This window comes from Macaca mulatta, chromosome 1 (genome assembly GCF_049350105.2).
Source record: "Macaca mulatta isolate MMU2019108-1 chromosome 1, T2T-MMU8v2.0, whole genome shotgun sequence".
NCBI lineage: Eukaryota > Metazoa > Chordata > Mammalia > Primates > Cercopithecidae > Macaca > Macaca mulatta.
The window spans coordinates 104,274,505-104,296,896 of record NC_133406.1 but is presented as its reverse complement, the minus strand read 5'-3'; the positions used below and the strand labels follow the sequence as shown (position 1 = coordinate 104,296,896).

At 40.2% G+C, this 22,392-nt stretch overlaps 1 long non-coding RNA gene across 1 annotated transcript in view; it reads right to left on the bottom strand.

The window, feature by feature from the left end:
• Nucleotides 1-1,027: 1,027 nt before the first annotated feature.
• Nucleotides 1,028-22,392, bottom strand: part of LOC144329875 (uncharacterized) — a 44,046-nt gene continuing 22,681 nt past the window's right edge. The window contains exon 2 of the long non-coding RNA XR_013395604.1: nt 1,028-1,150. This is a non-coding gene — a long non-coding RNA (uncharacterized LOC144329875). The remainder of the gene's footprint in view (nt 1,151-22,392) is intronic.

The window sequence follows — 22,392 nt, the reverse complement described above, 5'->3', positions numbered from 1 at the left end:
AATACATACTGGGAAGTGATGAATGGATGAGTTAGCCAATAAGGACTGAGTGCTTGCTTGTCATGTGGTCAGCAGTATTAGATGGGGTATAAAAAGTATAACGCAGAGACTTGTCCTTAAAAAACTTACATTCTGGTTAAAGAGACAAAATTAACCCACATAAAATGAAAATATAATTTATTACTAAAATGTAAGGAATTAAGCTCAGTAAGAATTAACAAAGGCAATCATAAATTGGAGTTTAGCATGTCCTCATCGAAGGATCTCGTTGTATTAGGGTTCTCTAGAAAAACAGAACTGATAGGATATTAAAAGTAATGGGAAAAACTGCAATTACTTTTGCACCAGCTGAAATATATAGTTATACGAAAGATTTAATTACGAGGAACTGGCTTGTGATTATGGAGGCTAAGACCTATGATCTGCCCTCTGCAAGCTGGTGGTGTGGTTCCAGTCCAAACCCGAAGGCCTGAGAACCAGGGGAGCCAATGGCTTAAGTCTTAGTCTGAGTCTGAAGGCTGGAGAACCAGGAGTGCAGATGTCCAAGGGCAGGAGAAGATGGATGTCCCAGCTCAAGCAGAGCCAGTTCACTCTTCCTCTGCCCTTTTGTTTTATTCAGGCCCTCAATGTATTGGATGCTGCCCACCCACACTGATGAGGACAGTCTTCCTTACTCAGTCTCCTGACTCAAATGTTAATATCTTCTAGAAACACCCTCAAAGACACACCTAGGAATAATGTTTTACCAGCTGTCTGGGCATCCCTTAACCCAGTCAAGCTGACACATAAAATTAACTATCACATCCATCATTTTGAGAGTAGAGCTATTCCCTTCCCAAATTGGGGTTATATGTTTATATATACTAACAAGAAAATGTACCTCAATAATTCTAACATGTATTACGAAAAATCAGTGTGGTTTTTAGTAATCAGACCATGTTTTTCTCATAGTAGGCACTCAAACATTTTAATTAGGGTTTATTGGGTTTAATTACCTTTTTTCTTTTTTTTTTTTTTTTTTGAGATGGTGTTTCATTCTTGTTGCCCAGGCTGGAGTACGATGGCATGATCTTGGCTCCCTGAAACCTCTGCTTCTCGGGTTCAAATGGTTCTACTGTCTCAGCCTCCCTAGTAGCTGGATTACAGGCACCTGCCACCATGCCCAGCTAATTTTTTAGTAGAGACAGGATTTCATCGTGTTGGCCAGGCTGGTTTTGAACTCCTGACCTCAGGTGATCCACCCACCTTGGCTTCCCAAAGTGCTGAGATTACAGGCGTGAGCCACGGTGCCCGGCCAGATTTAATTACCTCTAAGTGCAAATGTTTGTTGTGATTTAGAAGTGGATCATGAAGGAAGATTTATAATTATTTTGGGGAGGAAAGGGGTCCCGTAACTGCATCAAGTTGCCAGGTGATTGATGCCCAAAATATGGGGTTCATTAGGAAATCTATAACTGATATTTCTAAGTGTGGTCGCCTGACCAGGTACATCAGCATCACCTGGAAACTTGTTAGAAATACAGATTCTCAGAATTACTACATTATGCATTTGGGGGTGCAGCCTAGAAATGTGTGTTTTAACAAGCCATCTGGGTGATTTTGGTGTACATTAAGACTTGAGAATGATCACTGTAAGAGGATTTGGGGAGGCTGACCGAAAGTTCAGAGATGTTCCTGTGTTGATTTGTTTAAGGTAATGGCCTCCAGCTGCATCCATGTTACTGCAAAGGACATGATTTCATTCTTTTTTTTTTATGGCTGTATAGTATTCCATGGTGTATATGTACCACATTTTCTTTATCCAGTCCATCTTTGATGGACACCTAGCTTGATTCCATGTTTTGCAATTGTGAATAGTGCTGTGATGAACATACAAGTACATGTGTCTTTTTGGGTGAACAATTTATATATTTTTTAGATATATACACAGTAATGGGATTGCTGGACCAAATGCCACATGTTTTCACTTATAAGTGGGAGCTAAACGTTGGATACTCATGAACATAAAGATAGCAACAACAGACACTGGGGACTGCTTGAGAGGGGAGGGAAAGAGTGGGGAAAGGGTTGAAAAACCAATAGTTTTCCACCAATAGTTGAAAAACTATGCTTACTACCTGGGTGACAGAATCAGTTGTACCCCAAGCCTCAGCATCACACAGTATATCCATGTAACAAACCTGCATAGGTACTGCCTGAATCAAGAATAAAAGTTGAAATTATTAAAAAATGTTCAGGGATGATACTAAAAAGGAAACATAAATTAGGCAGAGAGACTGAGAGAGGCCAGTGTTTCCACAGCAATAATAAATTAAGCAAGAAACCAAATAGATAAATCTTATGTGAGCTTTATCCTTTCAAACACCTGAGGGGGCGGTAAAAGAATGAAAGATGGGCTGGGTGCGGTGACTCAGGCTTGTAATCTCAGCACTTTGGGAGGCTGAGGTGGGCAGATCACGATGTCAGGAGTTTGAGACCAACCTGACCAACATGGTGAAACTCTGTCTCCACTAAAAACAAAAATTAGCTGGGTGTGGTGGCGTGTGCCTGTAATCCCAGCTACTCAGGAGGCTGAGGCAGAAGAATCGCTCGATCCCTGGAGGCGGAGGTTGCAGTGAGCAGAGATCATGCCACTGCACTTCAGTCTGGGTGACTCGGTCTCAAAAAAAAAAAAAAAAAGAAAGATAAAACTAGCAAGACATGACTAGGAGAATTGTAATTACTAGAACAATGGTTTCCAACCCTTAGGATCCTCTGAATTACTTGGAGAGATTTTTGAAAAATCTTGCAAGGTTTTGACTTCAGTCCTAGAGATTATGATTCTCAGTCTGGTAGAAGGCCAGAGCATCTAATTTGTAAAAAGCATTAGATGATTCCAAAAGGCAGCTAGGAGTGAAAATTACTGACTTGGAGGCATAGACTTAGCTTAGAAATCAGCAACCAGGGATGAGAGGGAAGAGACCGGATGTGTTCTGGCTTTGAAAGCTTAGACGAGGGGAAGAGAAGAGTGAAGAACATTTCACTTGAGAACAGTACAAGCAAAAGATGAATAGATGGGGCCAGGGAATAGGCATTCTGGGGATAATTCCACTTTGCAAATATCTCAGACTGCTAGAAAGAACCAGCCTAAATAGGGGTCTTTCTAAATTTTATCCCTCTCTGACTCAACATTTTCTGAAACGAGGGTGGGGTGGTAGGCAGGGAAGAGAAAGGGGAAAGTTAGTGAACAGTTTGGTTTAAAAATATTACTGGCACTTTTTTTCAGGCTGAATGAGATGTAGAAAGTATAATGTGTTAAGGCTGGGCACGATGGCTCACACCTGTAATCCCAGCACTTTGGGAGAACGAGGCGGGTGGGTCACCTGAGGTCAGGAGTTCAAGACCAGCCTAGGTAACATAGAGAAATCCCATGTCTACTAAAAATACAAATATTAGCTGGGTGTGGTGGCACACACTTGTAATCCCAGCTCCTCAGGAGGCTGAGGCAGGAGAATCATTTGAACCCGGGAGGCAGAGGGTACAGTGAGCTGAGATTGCACACTGCACTCCTGTCTGAGCCACAGAGTCTCAAAAAAAAAAAAAAAAAAAAAAAAAAAAAGTGTTAAGGTAGGTTTTTTTCTCTCTATGAATTTTTGGACAATGCATTCTTAATTTTATGATAAAAAGCTTTATCTTTTATAAAGGCTCAAAGGAAAAATTAACCAAAGTTGTTCACATTAGCCACTTTGGTACAGCTGTAAAGGAACTCTGAGGTCAAATGGCTGTGGTGCAGTTGAGGTGGGGGATGTAAATGTACTTTCAGATAGCGGAATGTCCATCGTTGCAGTATAAGAAAGCGTAGTCTTCATTATGCTATTGTCTTTGGCATTGGGCATTTCATAGAGTGTCTTCATTTGTCAAATATGATAATGCCTTATGATTCAGAGGAATATATGAAGGAAATATATAGAAATTTAAGGTAATGCAGTTTGAGATAAAGCCTTTCTGCAGGAGGTTTAATATGAGTCCGCTGATGGAATGTATACATTCAGTATTATGTCTTTAAAGTTGAAAGGTCTAAAAGGCTTGCCAAAAAGTGTAGTGAGTCGGTGCTGACACAAAGTATGTTTATATGAACAAATTCTCAACAAAGTTAGGATACCATAAGAACAAAAAGTCTATCCTGATAGCTTCATGACTCATCATTTCCATATCAGTTCTTCAGTTTCTCTCTCAGTGATTCCACTTCCCAGAAATGATCCTTCTCACAGATCTCAGATTTTATTCTGGTAGGCAAAGCTTTTTTTTTTTCTTCTTACAAAACGATGTGTGCAACTCATACTGTATGTATTTTATAGAGTAAAATATATAACATAGGTAGTATGGATAAAATTGAAATGAGACAATATATTTCCTTTTAAAGTTTAAAATATGCATTTTATTTTTTTTCTTTTTTTTAAATTTATTTATTTTTTATTATACTTTTAAGTTTTAGGGTACATGTGCACAACGTGCAGGTTTGTTACATATGTATACATGTGCCATGTTGGTGTGCTGCACCCATTAACTCATCATTTACATTAGGTATATCTCCTAATGCTATCCCTCTGCCCTCCCCCCACCCCACGACAGGCGCTGGTGTGTGATGTTACCCTTCCTGGGTCCAAGTGTTCTCATTGTTCAATTCCCACCTATGAGTGAGAACATGCGGTGTTTGGTTTTCTGTTCTTGCAATAGTTTGCTGAGAATGATGGTTTCCAGCTGCATCCATGTCCCTACAAAGGACACGAACTCATCCTTTTTTATGGCGGCGTAGTATTCCATGGTGTATATGTGCCACATTTTCTTAATCCAGTCTGTCATTGATGGACATTTGGGTTAGTTCCAAGTCTTTGCTATTGTGAATAGTGCCACAGTAAACATATGTGTACATGTGTTTTTATAGCAGCATGATTTGTACTCCTTTGGGTATATACCCAGTAATGGGATGGCTGGGTCAAATAGTATTTCTAGTTCTAGATCCTCGAGGAATCGCCGCAGTGTCTTCCACAATGGTTGAACTGGTTTACAGTCCCACCAACAGTGTAAAAGTGTTCCTATTTCTCTACATCCTCTCCAGCACCTGTTGTTTCCTGACTTTTTAATGATTGCCATTCTAACTGGTGTAAGATGGTATCTCATTGTGGTTCTGATTTGCATTTCTCTGATGGCGAGTGATTATGAGCATTTTTTCATGTGTCTGTTGGCTGCATAAATGTCTTCTTTTGAGAAGTGTCTGTTCATATCCTTTGCCCACTTTTTGATGGGGTTGTTTGTTTTTTTCTTGTAAATTTGTTTGAGTTCTTTGTAGGTTCTGGATATTAGCCCTTTGTCAGATGAGTAGATTGCAAAAATTTTCCCCCATTCTGTAGGTTGCCTGTTCACCCTGATGGTAGTTTCTTTTGCTGCGCAGAAGCTCTTTAGTTTAATTAGATCCCATTTGTCAATTTTGGCTTTTGTTGCCATTGCTTTTGTTGTTTTAGACATGAAGTCCTTGCCCATGCCTATGTCCTGAGTGGTATTGCCTAGGTTTTCTTCTAGGGTTTTTAAGGTTTTAGGTCTAACATTTAAGTCTCTAATCCATCTTGAATTAATTTTCATATAAGGTGTAAGGACGGGATCCAGTTTCAGCTTTCTACATATGGCTAGCCAGTTTTCCCAGCACCATTTATTAAATAGGGAATCCTTTCCCCATTTCTTGTTTTTGTCAGGTTTGTCAAAGATCAGATGGTTGTAGATGTGTGGTATTATTTCTGAGGGCTCTGTTCTGTTCCATTGGTCTATATCTCTGTTTTGGCACCAGTACCATGCTGTTTTGGTTACTGTAGCCTTGTAGTATAGTTTGAAGTCAGGTAGCGTGATGCCTCCAGCTTTGTTCTTTTGACTTAGGATTGTCTTGGAGATGTGAGCTCTTTTTTGGTTCCATATGAACTTTAAAGCAGTTTTTTCCAATTCTGTGAAGAAAGTCATTGGTAGCTTAATGGGGATGGCATTGAATCTATAAATTACCTTGGGCAGTATGGCCATTTTCATGATACTGATTCTTCCTATCCATGAGCATGGAATGTTTTTCCATTTGTTTGTGTCCTCTTTTATTTCATTGAGCAGTGGTTTGTAGTTCTCCTTGAAGAGGTCCTTCACATCCCTTGTAAGTTGGATTCCTAGGTATTTTATTCTCTTTGAAGCAATTGTGAATGGGAGTTCACTCATGATTTGGCTCTCTGTTTATCTGTTACTGGTGTATAAGAATGCTTGTGATTTTTGCACATTGATTTTGTATACTGAGACTTTGCTGAAGTTGCTTATTAGCTTAAGGAGATTTTGGGCTGAGACAATGGGGTTTTCTAAGTATACAATCATGTCATCCGCAAACAGGGACAGTTTGACTTCCTCTTTTCCTGATTGAATACCCTTTATTTCTTTCTCCAGCCTGATTGCCCTAGCCAGAACTTCCAACACTATGTTGAATAGGAGTGGTGAGAGAGGGCATCCCTGTCTTGTGCCAGTTTTCAAAGGGAATGCTTCCAGTTTTTGCCCATTCAGTATAATATTGGCTGTGGGTTTGTCATAAATAGCTCTTATTATTTTGAGATATGTTCCATCAATACCGAATTTATTGAGAGTTTTTAGCATGACTGGCTGTTGAATTTTGTCAAAGGCCTTTTCTGCATCTATTGAGATAATCATGTGGTTTTTGTGTTTGGTTCTGTTTATATGCTGGATTATGTTTATTGATTTGCATATGTTGAACCAGCCTTGCATCCCAGGGATGAAGCCCACTTGATCATGGTGGATAAGGTTTTTGATGTGCTGCTGGATTTGGTTTGCCAGTATTTTGTTGAGGATTTTTGCCTCAATGTTCATCAGGGATACTGGTGTAAAATTCTCTTTTTTTGTTGTGTCTCTGCCAGGCTTTGGTATCAGGATGATGTTGGCCTCATAAAATGAGTAGGGAGGATTCCTTCTTTTTCTATTGATTGGAATAGTTTTAGAAGGAATGGTACCAGCTCCTCCTTGTACCTCTGGTAGAATTTGGCTGTGAATCTATCTGGTCCTGGACTTTTTTTGGTTGGTAGGCTATTAATTATTGCCTCAATTTCAGAGCCTGTTATTGGGCTATTCAGGGATTCACCTTCTTCCTGGTTTAGTCTTGGGAGGGTGTATGTGTCCAGGAATTTATCCATTTCTTCTAGGTTTTCTAGTTTATTTGCGTAGAGGTGTTTTTAGTATTCTCTGATGATAGTTTGTATTTCTGTGGGGTCGGTGGTGATATCCCCTTTATCATTTTTTACTGTATCTATTTGATTCTTCTCTCTTTTCTTCTTTATTAGTCTTGCTAGTGGTCTATCAATTTTGTTGATCTTTTCAAAAAACCAGCTCCTGGATTCATTGATGTTTTGAAGTTTTTTTTGTGTCTCTATCTCCTTCAGTTCTGCTCTGATCTTAGTAATTTCTTGTCTTCTGCTACCTTTTGAATGTGTTTGCTCTTGCTTCTCCAGTTCTTTTAATTGTGACGTTAGGGTGTCGATTTTAGATCTTTCCTGCTTTCTCTTGTGGGCATTTAGTGCTACAAATTTCCCTCTACACACTGCTTTAAATGTGTCCTAGAGATTCTGGTATGTTGTATCTTTGTTCTCAGTGGTTTCAAAGAACATGTTTATTTCTGCCTTCATTTCATTATGTACCCAGTAGTCATTCAGGAGCAGGTTATTCAGTTTCCATGTAGCTGAGCAGTTTTGAGTGAGTTTCTTAATCCTGAGTTCTGGTTTGATTGCATTGTGGTCTGAGAGACAGTTTGTTATAATTTCTGTTCTTGTACATTTGCTGAGAAGTGCTTTACTTCCAACTGTGTGGTCAATTTTGGAGTAAGTGTGATGTGGTGCTGAGAAGAATGTGTATTCTGTTGAATTGGGGTGGAGAGTTCTGTATATGTCCATTAGGTCCACTTGGTGCAGAGCTGAGTTCAATTCCTGGATATCCTTGTTAATTTTCTGTCTCATTGATCTATCTAATGTTGACAGTGAGGTGTTGAAGTCTCCCATTGTTATTGTGTGGGAGTCTAAGTCTCATTGTAAGCCTCTAAGGACTTGCTTTATGAATCTGGGTGCTCCTATATTGGGTTCATATATATTTAGGATAGTTAGCTCTTCTTGTTGAATTGATCCCTTTACCATTATGTAATGGCCTTCTTTGTCTCTTTTGATCTTTGTTGGTTTAAAGTCTGTTTTATCAAAGACTAGGATTGCAACCCCTGCCTGTTTTTTGGTTTTGTTTTCCATTTGCTTGGTAGATCTTCCTCCATCTCTTTATTTTGAGCCTATGTGTGTCTCTGCTCATGAGATGGATCTCCTGCATACAGCACACTGATGGGTCTTGACTCTTTATCCAATTTGCCAGTCTGTGTGTTTTAATTGGAGCATTTAGCCCATTTACATTTAAGGTTAATATTGTTATGTGTGAATTTGATCCTGTCATTATGATGTTAGCTGGTTATTTTTTTTGTTAGTTGATGCAGTTTCTTCCTACCATTGATGGTCTTTACATTTTGGCATGTTTTTGCAGTGGCTGGTACTGGTTGTTCCTTTCTGTGTTTAGTTCTTCCTTCAGGAGCTCTTGTAGGGCAGGCCTGGTGGTGACAAAATCTCTCAGCATTTGCTTGTCTGTAAAAGATTTTATTTCTCCTTCACTTATGAAACTTAGTTTGGCTGGATATGAAATTCTGGGTTGAAAATTCTTTTCTTTAAGACTGTTGAATATTCGCCCCCACTCTCTTCTGGCTTGTAGAGTTTCTGTGAGAGATCTGCTGTTAGTCTGATGAGCTTTCCTTTGGGGGTAACCCGACCTTTCTCTCTGGCTGCCCTTAACATTTTTTTCTTCATTTCAACTTTGGCGAATCTGACAATTATGTCTTGGAGTTGCTCTTCTTGAGGAGTATCTTTGTGGCATTCTCTGTATGTCCTGAATTTAAATGTTGGCCTGCCTTGCTAGGTTGGGGAATTTCTCCTGGATAAATAGCCTGAAGAGTGTTTTCCAACTTGGTTCTATTCTCCCCGTCACTTTCAGGTACACCAATCAGACGCAGATTTGGTCTTTTCACATAGTCCCATATTTCTTGGAGGCTTTGTTCATTTCTTTTTACTCTTTTTTCTCTACACTTCTCTTCTTGCTTCATTTCATTCATTTGATTTTCAATCACTGATTCCCTTTCTTCCAGTTGATCAAATCGGTTACTGAAGCTTGTGCATTTATCATATAGTTCTCCTGCTATGGTTTTCAGCTCTATCAGGTCATTTAAGGACTTCTCTACATTGGTTATTCTAGTTAGCCATTTGTCTAATCTTTTTTCAAGGTTTTTAGCTTCTTTGAGATGGGTTCAAACTTCCTCCTTTAGCTGGGAGAAGTTTGATCATCTGAAGCCTTCTTCTGTCAGCTTGTCAAAGTCATTCTCCATCATGCTTTGTTCCATTGCTGTCGAGGAGCTGTGTTCCTTTGGAGGGGGGAGAGGCACTCTGATTTTTAGAATTTTCAGCTTTTCTGCTCTGTTTTTTCCCCATCTTTATGGTTTTATCTACCTTTGTTCTTTGATGATGGTGACGTACAGATGGGGTTTTGGTGTGGATGTCCTTTCTGTTTGTTAGTTTTCCTTCTAACAGCCAGGACCCTCAGCTGCAGGTCTGTTGGAGTTTGCTTGAGGTACACTCCAGACCCTGTTTGCCTGGGTATAAGCAGCGGAGGCTGCAGAAGAGTGAATATTGCTGAACAGCGAATGTTGCTGCCTGATCGTTCCTCTGGAAGCTTTGTCTTAGAGGGGTACCCGGCCATGTGAAGTGTCAGTCTGCCCCTACTGCGGGGTGCCTCCTGGTTAGGCTACTCGGGGGTCAGGGACCCACTTGAGGAGGCAGTCTGTCCATTCTCAGATCTCAACTTCCGTGCTAGGAGAACCACTACTCTCTTCAAAGCTATCAGACAGGGACATTTCAATCTGCAGAGGTTTCTGCTGCCTTTTGTTTGGCTATGCCCTGTCCCCAGAGGTGGAGTCTACAGAGGCAGGCAGGCCTCTTTGAGGTACGGTGGGCTCCACCCAGTTTGAGCTTCCTGCCTGCTTTGTTTCCCTATTCAAGCCTCAGCAATGGTGGGTGCCCCTCCCCCAGCCTCACTGCTGCCTTGCAGTTAGATCTTGGACTGCTGTGCTAGCAATGAGGGAGGCCCCCTGGGCATGGGACCCTCCGAGCCAGGCGCAGGATATAATCTCCTGGTGTGCCATTTGCTAAGACCCTTGATAATGCACAGTATTAGGGTGGCAGTGACCCGATTTTCCAGGTGCTGTGTGTCACGATTTCCCTTGGCTAGGAAAGGGAATTCCCTTACCCCTTGTGCTTCCTGGGTGAGGGGATGCCTTGTCCTGCTTCAGCTCTCACTTGGTGGGCTGCACCCACTGTCCTGCACCCACTGTCCGACATACCCCAGTGAGATGAACCCAGTACCTCAGTTGGAAATGCAGAAATCACCCGTCTTCTGTGTTGCTCACGCTGGGAGCTGTAGCCTGGAGCTGTTCCTATTCAGCCATCTTGGAACTGCCTGAAAATATACATTTTATTTTATTATTTCTTTAAAAATAAATTCCTCACTTTTTTTTTTTTTTTAACTAGAGACAGGATCTCACCCTGTTGCCCAGGCTGGAGTGCAGTAGTTCAGTCATAACTCACTGTAGTCTCAAAATTGTGAGTTCAGGGGATCCTCCTACTTCAGTTTTCCAAGTAGCCAAGGACTATAGGCATGCAGCACCATGTCCAGCTAATTTTTTTTTTTTTTTTTTTTGAGATGGAGTTTTGCTCTTGTTGCCCAGGCTGGAGTGCAGTGGCGTGATCTCAGCTCACTGAAACTTCTGCCTCCCGGGTTCAAGCGATTCTCCTGCCTCAGCCTCCTGAATAGCTGGAGTTACAGACATGCGCCACCACACCTGGCTAATTTTGTGTTTTTAGTAGAGACAGGGTTTCTCCATGTTGGTCAGGCTGGTCTTGAACTCTGTACCTCAGGTGATCTGCCTGCCTTGGCCTCCCCGGCTAATTTTTTATTTTAATTTTTTGTAAAGATGGTCTCACTATGTTGCCCAGGCTGGTCTAGAACTCCAGGGCTCAAGAAATCCTTCCACCTTGACCTCCCAAAGTGCTGGGAATACAGGCGGGAGCGACCACATCTGGCTCATTTTATAGACTTCTAAAAGGTCTGAAATGTGATAGAGGAGAGATTAACTGTATATATAAAGTAAATATTCAGTGAGGATGATAACTATGGCCAACACCATAGTGTGTCAAGCATTGCACTAAGCACTTGTCTTAACCATGCGTCAGGCATTGCACTAAGCACTTGTCTCATTTAATCCTTGTTACTTTCCTATGAAGTGGGAACTCTTGTTGTCCAGTCCACACGGAAACTGAGGCATTGAGGTTAATTGTTTAAGATTATATACCTCATAAGAAGCAAAGCTGAGAATTGAACCCAGAGTCTAAATCCAGAGGCCCACACTTTTTGTCTACTTAAAAAAAATTCAAACATACACAATAGAACAGAGTAATAAGCCTCTATTCCTTAGTTTCTAACAATTAATTGTGGTTAGTCTTGGTTCATTTATTTCTCACTTTCCCCCTATACCCCACCTACCCACTGAATTACTTTAAAATCAGTTCAACATCTTGGTTGTAATACTTCAGTGCATCAGTGTATATCGGAGTGATAAAATAACCAGAGTATGTGTGTGTGTGTGTGTGTGTATGAATATATATATATATTTATATTTAGACAAGTCTCACTCTGTCACCCAGGCTGGAGTACAGTGGCGTGAACATGGCTCACTGCAATTCCAACCTCCTGGGCTCAAGTGATCCCCCAACCTCTGTTTCCCAAGTAGCTGGGACTACAGGCATGTGCCACTGGTCCAGGTAATTTTTTTATTTTGTAGAGATGAGGTCTTGCCATGTTGCCCAGGCTGGTCCCAAACTCCTGGGCCAAGTGATCCTCCCACCTCAGCCTCTCAAAGTGTTGGGATTACAGGCGTGAGCCACCATGCCTACCCCATAATATTTTTAAAACCTTAATAATTAACAATCACACCTTAATATCATGTAATATCCAGCCAGTGTTTGAACTTCCCCAAGTGTCTCACAAATATCTTTTTTTTTTTTTTTCTGAGACAGGGTCTCACTTTGTCACCCAGGCTGGAGTGCAGTGGCAAGATCTTGGCTCACTGCAGCCTCAACCTCCTGGGCTCAAGTGATTCTGCTTCAGCCCCTCAAGTTGCTGGGACTACAGATGCGCACCACCATGCCAGCTAAATTTATGTATTTTTTGTAGAGAGAGAGCTTCACCATGTAGCCCAGGCTGGTCTTGAACTCCTGAGTTCAAACTATCCACCCTCCTTGGCCTCCCAAGGTGCTAGGATTACAAGTGTAAGCCTCTGTGCCCAGTCCCCAGTGTCTCATAAATATATATTTTTTATGTTGAGTTATTTGAATCAGGTTCTAGAGTCTATTTATTGCCTTTGACTAATATGTCTCTTAAATGTTCCCTTAAATATTTAAAAATATATGCAGGTCCTCCATCCTCTTCTTTTTTTTTGTTTGATGTTTGTTAGAAAAAACTGGTTACTTTTTCAACATAGATTTGCAGATTTTGGGTTTTGTTTCCATGACGTCCTGTAACATACTCCTCTAGCCTCCATATTTCCTGAAAATTATAGTTACAGCTGAACCTTGATTAAATTCAAGGTCAATTTTTTTTTTTGAGACAGCATCTCACTGTCGCGCAGGCTAGGGTGCAGTGGCATGATCTCGGCTCACTGCAAGCTCCGCCTCCCAGGTTCACGCCATTCTCCTGCCTCAGCCTCCCCAGTAGCTGGGACTACAGGTGCCCACCACTCTGCCCAGCTAATTTTTTAGTAGAGGCCGGGTTTCACTGTGTGAGCCAGGGTGGTCTCGATCTCCTAACCTTGTGATCTGCCCGCCTTGGCCTCCCAAAGTGCTGGGATTACAGGTGAGAGCCACTGTAATCAATTTTGTAAAGTTAAAAATATTTCATAGGCTTGGCACGGTGGCTCACAGTAATTCCAGCACTTTGGGAGGCCAAGGGGGGCAGATCACTTGAGGTCAGAAGTTTGAGACCAGCCTGGCCAACATGGTAAAATCCTGTCTCTACTAAAAATACAACAGTTAGCCAGGCATGGTAGCGTAGGCCTGTAGTCCCAGCTACTTGGGAGGCTGAAGCAGGAGAATCACTTGAACCCAGTAGGCAGAGGTTGCAGTGAGCCGAAATCATACCACTGCACTCCAGCCTGGGCAACAGAGCAAGACTCTGTCTAATCAAAACAAAACAAAACAAAAACCCAAAAAGCTTCATAGATAGTGTGCATACTTCATGTTAATCTCATTAGAGGCACATAAATTTAGTTCTTGTTCAGCCCAACAAGATAAAGAGTATCTCTATGTTCTTATAAAGACATTTTTAAATCAGTCTTCTGAAAATAGATTAATAAAATATTAAAATCACCGAGGGTCACTATGGAACAAAGAAATCCTAATTTAAAGAGGAAATAGTGGCCCTTGATCAAACTATTTAATATGGTCTTAGTAGAATTAGCTGTATTTAGGTCAAGTCAGACTTTATTGTGAAATGTAATAGTTGGCTGCATTCTCTTCATTTTAATCAAAGAAACTTAAATGGCTTCTTTTCTTCCACATGTTCTATCCTTGACAAGATGGGCAGTATCACTAAGGGGCCTGGCTTTCTATCACGTGATGCTAGGAGCTATAAACTTGTATTTAACTGTTCTCCTAGTTTCTCTTTTATCTGTGTATCTTTGCCATTCTGTTTTCTCAATGAGTAGTACGTTCTCTCCCATTCAGGTACCTTAATGGTCTCTCTTTTATTTTATTGCTGTATAATACCACATACTTATTTTTTAGTTTCTGAAGATTAGTAATCCAGGAGTGCTTAGCTGGATAGTTCTGTCTCTGGTTCTCTCATGAGGTTGGAGTCAAGCCATCAGCTAAGGCGGCAGTCATCTGGACTATACTGGGGCTGAAGACCGTGATGCCAAGCTCACTCATGTGGCCTTTGGTAAAAGGCCTCAGTTCTGTGCCATATGGACCTCTCCATAGGGCCTCATGACATGGAAGCTGGCTTTCCTCAGCACAGATGACCCAAGCAAGAGAGATAGCAGCAAGATAGAAGCCAGTGTCTTTTATAACGAACCTCAGAAGTGACATAGCATCATGTCTATAATACCATATTGGTCAACTATTGTACAATAAGTGATTACTCAAGGGTATAAATACTAGAAAGCAGAGATTATGGGGACCCATCTTAAAGGCTGGCTTCCACAAACTTAGGTGTAAAATTCTTAACACAATTTTAGCAAATAGAATTCAACAATATATTAAATAGATAATATAACAAAGGGATGTAGCCCAGGAATGCATGGTTGTCTTAATATTTGAAAATTAATAAGCAGAATTCAATATATTAACAGACAAAAAGACAAATTATAGATTTAGAAAATACATTTCACAAAATCCAACATCCTTTCCTCATAAAATTTTAGTCTCATGACACTAGGAATAGAAGGAATAGATGTGATAAACAAAGGTCATGTTTGCAAAAGCTACATTTTACTATCACACTTAATGGTGAAGGACTGTATATTTCCCCCAAAAAGTCAGGAACAAGGCAATATGTTCTTTTTTACTACCTCTATTCAATGTTGTGTAGAAGTTCTACCCAGTGCAATAAGGCAAGAAAAACATATAGGTATCCACATTGCAAAGGAAGAAATAAACCTGTCTATTTGAAGATGACATGATTATCTTCCTAGAAAATCCTGTGGGATCTGCATAAAAGTTATCAGCTAATAAGTTTAACAAGGTTGTAGGACACAAGATCAACATACAAAAATCATTTGTATTTCTATATTCTAGCAACAAAGAATTAGACATTAAAATTTAGAAAATCAACATCATTTATAGTAATGTTAAAACATGAAATGCTTATGGGTAAATCTGGCTAATATGTGAAGGACCTGTACATTGAAAAGTACAAAACTTCGTTGAGTAAAATTACAGAGGCAGATCAGAAGATTTGTGTTAAGATGTCAGTTCTCCTCAAAATGATCTATAGATGACAAGGTAGACAAATATATCAATGACACAGAATAGATAATCTAGAAATAAACTAATCTAGAAATAGACAATACATATATTGTCAATTTGAGGCTGGGCGTGGTGACTCATGCCTGTAATCTCAACGTTTTGGGAGGCAGAGGTGGGAGGATCACTTGAAGCCAGGACTTTGAGATCTGCTTGGTCAACATAATGAGACCCCATCTCAGAAGGAAGGAGGGAGGGAGGGGGGAAAAGGAAGGAAGGAGGGAGGGAGGGAGGGAGGGAGGGGGGAAAAGGAAGGAAGGAGGGAGGGAGGGAGGGAGGGAAGGAAGGAAGGAAGGAAGGAAGGAAGGAAGGAAGGAAGGAAGGAAGGAAGGAAGGAAGGAAGGAGGGAAGGAAGGAAGGAAGGAAGGAAATTGTCAATTCATTTTCAACTAAGGTGCAGAGGCATTTCAATGGAGAAAAACAGGATTTTCAACAAATGGTGCTGAAACAATTAGATATCCACCTTGAAGAAAGTAAACTTTTATACATACCTTGCACCAAATATAAAAATTAATTTGAAATAAATCATAGACCTAAATGTAAAACGTAAAACTATATAAAACTTCTAGAATAGGCTGGGCATGGTGGCTCACGCCTGTAATCCCAGCACTTTGGGAGGCCGAGGAGGGCGGATCATGAAGTCAGGAGATCAAGACCATCCTGCTTAACATGGTTAAACCCCGTCTCTACTAAAAAAGTACAAAAATTAGCCTGACGTGGTGCATGCACCTGTAGTCCCAGCTACTCGGGAGGCTGAGGCAGGATAATTGCCTGAACCTGGGAGGGGGAGGTTGCAGAGAACCAAGATCATGCCACTGCACTCCAGCCTGGGCTACAGACTGAGACTCTGTCTCAAATAAATAAATTAAAAAAAAAATAGAAGATTTGAATAGGTACTTCAATAAAGAAGGTAAGCTAATAGCAAATGAGCATACAAAAAGATGCTAAACATCATTAGGGAAATGGAAATGCAAACCATGATAATGAGGTACCCTGACACATCTATTAAAATGTGTAGAATTAAAAGGACTCATCATGCAAGGCGTTGACCAGGATACAGAACTCTCACAGATTGTTGGTGCCAAGATAAAATGGCATAGCCACGTTGAAAAGAAGTTTGGCAGTTCCTTAAAAGTTAAATATAAATTTGGCAGCTGGGCGTGGTGGCTCATGCCTGTAATCCCAGCACTTTGGGAGGCTGAGACTGGTGGATCACCTGAGGTCAGGAGTTCGAGACCAGTCTGGCCAACATGGCGAAACCCCATCTCTACTAAAAATACAACAAAATTAGCTAGGCATAGTGGTACATGCCTGTAATTCCAGCTACTCGAGAGGCTGAGGCAGGAGAATTGCTTGAACCTGCGAAGTGGAGGTTGCAGTGAGCATAGATTGCGGCACTGCACTCCAGCCTGGGTGAGAGTGAGACTCTTTGAAAAAAAAAAAATTGTTTTTGCATATTGTCTAGCAATAATATTGGGAGAAAGAAGCCAGGCACAAAAGAGTATCCACTTCATTATTCCATATATATGATGATTAGGAATCAGCAAAACTAATCTGTGATGGAAAAGGTCAGAATAGTCAAGTTCTATGGAAGGGGTATGTATCTATTGAGGGAGGACCGACCACAAGGGAGCCTCCTGAGTGCTGGATTTATCTATATTTTTATCAGTTGTGGCTACAGATACATTTCTAAAAATTAGGCTGAACACTTAAAATTTGATTTACTCTTTAGTGTTATACCTCAATTAAAAAGAAAAAAGTATCTTAATCTCCTATGCATTTTGAAGTTTGAAAATATATTTTAAAATAATTCATTCATTTAAGAGGGAGTTTAAATAACTTATTCAAGACTTCATAACTAGTAGATAGTGAGTGAGGATTAAAATCCAGGTCTGTCTGGCTCTGAGATCCCTGCTTTGAATTATTAGGTTGGTGCAAAAGTAATTGTGGTTTTTGCCATTGAAAGTAATGGCGAAATACTACCGTTGTTGCAGTTAATACTATGCTATGCTGCTTCCCACCACACCTTCTAATCCCAACAACATTCTGAAAAATGCTGTACACACTAACCATGACTTTTGAAAGAGTAAACGAATAAAATAGTTGGGTTTCTAATTTTTAAGCTGTCAGAATTGAGGAGCAGTGGAAAAAAGCTAAGAATGAAGAGAGAGCAAATATTTTTAGTGAATTTCACAATTAGCAGTTTGAGAAAAAGGCCTATTGGTATGAGATGGTTCAGCCTGTGGTATCCGAGGAGGAAGTGTCAAAAGCACAAAGAGAGAGTGCCAGATGGTGATCGTGGCCAGATGGCTGTCACCAGGGTCATGCTCAAGCTAGTGAGAATTAAGAAGAATCTTATACAATAAGCTTATGCAACACCGGCCCAAAGCCAATTATTGTTCTTGGACTTAGGGTATGTTTCCTTTTTATTTATAGGAAAGTGTATCTTTGTATGTGTGTGTTTGTATATGGGGGTTGTGTTTGCAAGGGATGGCAAAGAGCAGTTCTGGGAATAATGAATCAACATTTGAGAACAGAGTTGGGCTATAATTAGGTGAGTGTAATTGTTTCAGTGGAAAAGTTTTTCTCACACTCTTTCCCTTCCCTTTAGTGTATTATCAGAACATATTGAAGGGCAGTGATTTGGCAGGCTGAATTTGGCACTGCTCAGATAGCCTCAGCAAAGGGCCTGAGGACACTAAATTCTATCCAATCTCATTTACTGAGCTGTTGGGCAAATGGAATGGTGCTCTTGATAACTTGCTTCCAGGGGGTGAGAAGCAAAATACCAAAACTTACAGTTCCTGTGTTGGGTTGCAGGTGGAAGTTGAGAGCTCTACTCCTGCAGAACAGAGTTGTAAGACTAACTGCTTTGCTTATTGGCCTATTCTCAATCAGAGACAAGAGTATCCAGATAGTGATCAAATTAAAGGCCCACAGTACTCTTTGGTTAACATTTATTAGTCAAAAGCTATTTTTGTCTCACTCTTCTATCCTTGTATCCAAATTTGGTTGGCCTTCCAAAAATGACACTCCAAGGTCTTGTTTCTGGAACTGTCTGGAGTCCTCTGGAATGGAATGCAGCAGCAGCCCTCAGCCCCACTGCCTGTCCTACCCTAATCTGCCCTGCTATCAGGGGTGGCATAATTTGAGGGTAATGATGAGCTAATATCTGAAGCCCTGGAGCAGAATGTATTTGCTTAAGCCGGGTTTTTTGGCTTGATTTTTCACTTATTTTTTAAGTGTATTATAGGCTAGTTCCTGTGAGTCAGCTGCCTTCCTGGGGGCCTTGTCCCAGCTGGGCATGGTTACTGTTTTTTGTAGATTTTCCCGCAGGGCTATTTCTGTGCAGTAGAGGGCAGTATTTTCAAATGCTCAGGTATTAGCGCCTCAGCCTTAGGAGAATGTTTAACCCAGATCCAAGTTACACAGGGTTGAGTAAAAGCCCACCTGCTTGACCATCTGAGAGATGCTAACATCATCCATACCCCGATCCTCTGTGTCCTACCAGCAGATGAAGGGCACCCAGGTTCATTAACAGAAACTTGGAAATGCAGAGAAATAGCAAATTTAAAGTGACCTCTTTTCGAATACAGCTGCTATTAATGTTTCTGTGTATTTTTCTCTTAGGTATTTCTTTTCTATGTACCTTAAAGAGTGTTTAAATAGCCGGGCGCGGTGGCTCACGCCTGTAATCCCAGCACTTTGGGAGGCCGAGGCGGGCAGATCACCTGAGGTCAGCAGTTCAAGACCAGCCTGACCAACATGGAGAAATCCCGTCTTTATTAAAAATACAAAATTAGCTGGGGTGGTGGCTCATGCCTGTAATCCCAGCTACTCGGGAGGCTGAGGCAGGAGAATCGCCTGAACCCGGGAGGCGGAGGTTGCGGTGAGCCGAGATCGCGCCATTGCACTCTAGCCTGGGCAACAAGAGTGAAACTCCGTCTCAAAAAAAAAAAAAAAAAAAAAAAAAGTGTTTAAATAATTAACACTATAGCAAAAACATTTCCTCATATTGTGTAATTAATATTTATAAGTCTACTTTTTATTTGCCAAATCATATTTCTTAGGGTGGATTTGTTAACCTTTTACTTAGTGTTGAACATGAATTTTTTTTCTTCCAGCTTTTTGATAATATAAATAATGCTATGACAAATATTTTTTAATAAGAGGCTTTCCATATTTATGTTTCCTGAGTATGGATTCCCAGGATAGAATTATTTCGTCAAAGGATATAAATATTCTTAAAGCTCTGATTACTATTTTTTTTTTTTTTTTTTGCATTGCTAGGGAATTTTGCTAATTTATACTTGTGTCTTAGCTTTTTTATTGCTGCCATAACAAATTACGACAAACTTAGTGGTTTAAACTACACAAACTTATTATCTTATATTTCTGCAGATCAGAAGTCTGTTACAGGTCCCATCAGGCTAAAATCAGGTTGTTGTCAGGGCTGAGTTTCTTCGCATAGGCTCTAGGGAAGAATCCATTTTTTTTTTTTCTCATTCAGATGGCAGCATGGAGTTCTATGGGGTTGTGGGACTGAGGCTCCTGTTTCCTTGTTGGCTGTTAGCTGGGGCTGTCCTTAGCTCCCCCACGCCTCTCTCTGGTCCTTACAGATGTCGCCTACATCTCAGAACCAGACTGAGAGTGGAATCCTTCTCATGCTGCCATTTTCAGACTCATTCTGTTGCGTTTGGTTGTTGTATCTCTCTGACCCAGCCGGAAAGGTTCTATATTTTTAAGGGCTCATGGGATTAGACAGGACCACTCGGATAACCAACAATAATCTTCCTCTCTCAGGGTCCTTATGCTTAATCCTATCAGCAGAGTCCCTGTTGCCATGCAAGGTAACATATTCTCAGGTTCTGGGATTAGGGCATGGATAACTCTGGGGGCCATTATTCTTCCTACCCCACCAACAATACACAATTTTTTATTTCACCAAATCTTAACCTCGCCAGATATTATAACACTTGTGTAATAGTTTGATAGATAAAAAGTATCTTATTTAAACATGTATTTTCGTTTAGTTCTGAAGGTGAACATTTTTTGTACTTTACAGTTACTTTTGTTTATATGTCTTTCTTGTTGGCAGGAGAAACATATCTTTTCTGTCATTTCCCTGCCAGTTCTACTTATTGCTTGGACTTTAATACATTTTTTCTTCTTGAAATCACATTTGCCTCTTTTTTGTTTATTCTTCATTTGCTTCAATCATCCTCAAGCAATGTCCCACAAAAGGAGAATGAGAACCAAATTTCCCAAGTTCTTAGAAACTTTATTCTCATATGATAGATATTTTGACAGGGTAGATACTTTTAATTTTAGGAGAATTTTTCTTTAGGAGTTTAATGGTCTCGCTTCATTGGCTTCAAACATCCATTATTGTTCATGAAAAGCCTGATGCTAGTCTGATTCCTATTTGTAGGTAAACTATTTTTTCCTTCTCTGGAAGGCTTAAGAATCTTTTCTGTATCTTGGGACACATAAAATTTCACAATGATATTCCTAACAGAGAGTATGTACTCTGATAACCCCCCTTCTTTTTCTGATAGGTTCTTCTGATATTAACTAATTAATGTAAATCTTTTTATTATGGAAAATTTAGAGCACATACAAAAGAAGACAAAATAGTGTAATAAACCTACATATATTATGTATCACTCACCCAACCTCTATCATGGTCAATTTATTGTCAGTCTTGTTTCATCTCAACCATTTGCTGTCCTTACCAACCCAGTACCTTTTTTTTTTTTGAGATGGGGTCTCACTCTGTCACCCAGGCTGGAGTGCAGTGGTTTGATCTTGGCTCACTGCAACCTCCGCCTCCCAGATTCAAGCGATTCTCCTGCCTCAGCCTACTGAGTAGCTGGGATTAGCAATTAATTATTTCAGTTTTAAGAACTCTGGTAATATCTTAACTTATTCATTATGAAGGATAGTTTTGCTGACATGGAATTCTCGATTGACGTTCTTTTTCTTTCAGCACCTTGAATATGTTATACCATTGCCTTCTGACCTCCGTGGTATCTGATGAGAAGTCAGTATTTAATTTTATTAAGGGTCTCTTTTATCATGCATGCTTTTTTTTTTTTTTTTCCTTCTTAAGGAGTTTCACTCTTGTTGCCCAAGCTGGAGTGGAATGGGGCAATCTTGGCTCTCCACAATCTCCACCCCCCTGGTTCAAGCAATTCTCCTGCCTCAGCCTTCTGAGCAGCTGAAATCATTTTTTTCATGATGCTTTCAAGATTATCATATAAAATTATCATTTAATAATTTGACTATAATGAGTCTAGGTTTAGATCTTTTAAATTTATTCTACTTGGAGTTCATTGAGCTTCTTTGCTGTGAAGAATAATATTTTTAATTAAATATCAAATTTTCTTGGGCATTATTTTCTTATGTATTCCTCCTGCTCTATTTTCTCTCTTCTTTCAGGACTCCCATTATACATATGCTGGTATGCTTGATGGTATCCCATAGGCCACCATTTATAATAGCTTATTTTAGGTCTTTGACTTCTAAGTTTGATATCTGGGGTTTCTCAAGGACAATTTTTGTTACCTGTTTGTTTCTCCTGTGGGAGCCATACTTTCCTTCTTGTAAGCATGTTTCTTTTCTTTTTTTTAAACTGGACAATTTGAATGATACATTGTGGCAATCCTGAAAATCAGGTTTTCCCTATCCTCAGAGCTTGTTGTTGCTGTTTGTATATTTAGTGACTTTTCTTGATTAATTTTGCAGTCTGAACTCTTTGCATGTGCAGCCACTGAAATTTCAGCTATGGTAACTTAGTGGTCAGCCAATGATTGGACAGATTTTCTTAAATATTTTGAACCAAAAATTCTCCACTCTTTGCTGAGGGGTTCTCTGTGTGTTTTGGGGTGCACCTTCAATGCATTGGCCAGAAATTTACAACTGTTTTTTAGTCTTCACTTTCTGCTTCCACAGAACCTAAAGGTCAGACAGAGGTGAGAACATAGGTCCTTTTCAGGTCTTTTCTGGACAGACTCATGGACTTGTATGTGTTTATGGCCTTCTAGATTATCAAGAATATGTTGGAACTTTTCAAAGTCCTCTATGGATGTATAAATATCCAGCTTTTTCTTTTCAGTTTTTTGGCCAACTTCTTGCTTGCCCCAACTGGTATTGCTGCTCTAGGCCACTGCAGTTT